General features: G+C 48.6%; 2 non-coding genes across 2 annotated transcripts; one reads left to right on the top strand and one right to left on the bottom strand.

Annotated features, from left to right (window-relative positions):
• The first annotated feature begins 509 nt into the window (after positions 1 to 509).
• LOC136278812 (5S ribosomal RNA) lies at positions 510 to 628 on the top strand. The gene has a single exon (XR_010716572.1). It is a non-coding gene; the product is annotated as a 5S ribosomal RNA (ribosomal RNA).
• Positions 629 to 1,613: 985 nt separating this feature from the next.
• On the bottom strand, positions 1,614 to 1,777 carry LOC136278827 (U1 spliceosomal RNA). The gene has a single exon (XR_010716587.1). It is a non-coding gene; the product is annotated as a U1 spliceosomal RNA (small nuclear RNA).
• Between the last annotated feature and the right edge of the window lie 50 nt (positions 1,778 to 1,827).

Genomic DNA, 1,827 nt, shown 5'->3' with positions numbered 1-1,827 from the left:
GATGCCGAAGCATGCCCTGGGTGAGGGGGGTGGTCGAGGGATCCTTCCCACGGTTTATGGTGGATAGTAGCAGGTCGCCCCCACAAGCCCTTGCGAGTCCCGCAGACGGTCCCAGAGGCTGACCCGTTTGGTATCTCCTCACTGTAAGATTTTAAAGCCAGATACACGCACCTACGGAGCTAAAACATTGTATAATAGGTTTTTAGGACACGTTATGTCTCTTGGGACCCCTCCCTCCCCTCCCTAGGGAATAGTGCTTCAAATCGATGCTCCTCAATGTGTTAACTGGGTTGAGGAAAATACATTAGGGTTAGGTAACGACTTCGGGGTTAGGGTAACCATTTCTTAGGGTTAGGGTAACAATTTCTTAGGGTTAGAGTATCGATTTCTTAGGGTTAGAGTAACGAAACTAGGGCTTTAGAATTTCAAATTCGCCTACACTCAGGGATGTGGCCGCTTTACAGCCTGAACCTGGCCGATAACAAGCAGAATTTCGACCCCATTTCCTCGTCTACGACCATACCACAGGGAAAGCACCGGTTCTCGTCCGATCACCGAAGTTAAGCCCTGTCGGGCGGGGTTAGTACTTGGATGGGTGACCGCCTGGGAATACCCCGTGTTGTAGGCTTCAATTTTTGTCTTGCGAACATCTCTAAACGTTTTATCCCAATAAATAGCTCTCCATACACCACAATTTCACATAGAGAGCCGTAGGTGAGTGAGGAACAAAATCAAAGCAAAAAACGAGGGGGGGAAAACACCTTTTTGTCAAAAATCGGCCAGCTAATGGCGAAAACTCTAGTGCGATCGACTTTTCTTACAGAGCGCGCGCGAGCGAGTGAGCACGCGCGAGATGAACAGTTTATGATGTCAAATTCTACTTCTGTGATATCAAATCATTCCAAATAACGAACGAAAAAATGAATAGGAAAAAAACGCACACTTCTGAGACGCAGTTTTAAGCCATCGTGACGTGGCAAAACACTCGCACACTTCCAAGAGGAGGCGCGCGAAAAACGGCACTGAAAGTCGACAATGGTTGGATTCAGACTGCAAACGAATCGGGAAAAAGGTTCGATACTTTTACTACTCTGCTAGTTTGTTTCCTTCCCTCGTTCATTCGTTCACTCGCTTGCTCGCACAAAGGATACACTAACGATAGCAATAGCATTTCTAAAAGCGGCTCCAGTGACTTTTAAACAGCTCAAAAGGTTCAAAGTGTACTCACGGTCCAAGTCGAATGCCCTTCTATGGCTCGCATCGCTCGGTACGATCGGCCGTTTGGTTTCCTTTCATTTCCTTTCCCTTCGCGCGCATAGCACAGCACGGCACGGCACGCACAACCTGCAAATACAAACGAACAGGACTTTACACACAATAGAGCAGACAGGCCTTGAACAAAAACAGCCAGCAAAGTTACGCACCGCCCCGAAACTCACCTTGTTTCCTTCCTCCAGTCTCTCCAATGCACTTCTACCCCTCCAAACGTGCCAACACCTTGGCCAGTTGTGCGTCCTTTGCTTTCTTTGCAAGTCTACCGGTCCACTGCAAAAGCAAAAATACCCTCGATAGTCAGTAAGAGGGCCATATAGACATAGTTTGGATGACTTTTGCGGGGACGAGCGCGAACGCAGGTCCCCACTACCAGAAATTATACGCTCGAGTTACCCACATTTGGGGTAATCGCAAGGGTCAACCCAGTCGAAGTGCAATGAAAGGGCCTCGCCTTGAGAGGACTGCCTCCTTGATCACAGTACCTCCCGCGTCAGGTAAGTATGCTTTTTCAGCGTCTGCCCTCGGTGAAAAAATCCACTTACCCCTAGGTCC

Source organism: Pocillopora verrucosa, unplaced genomic scaffold (genome assembly GCF_036669915.1).
Source record: "Pocillopora verrucosa isolate sample1 unplaced genomic scaffold, ASM3666991v2 scaffold_62, whole genome shotgun sequence".
Classification (NCBI taxonomy): domain Eukaryota; kingdom Metazoa; phylum Cnidaria; class Anthozoa; order Scleractinia; family Pocilloporidae; genus Pocillopora; species Pocillopora verrucosa.
The sequence above is the reverse complement of the archived record's forward strand: the minus strand, read 5'-3'. Positions and strand labels throughout refer to the sequence as shown.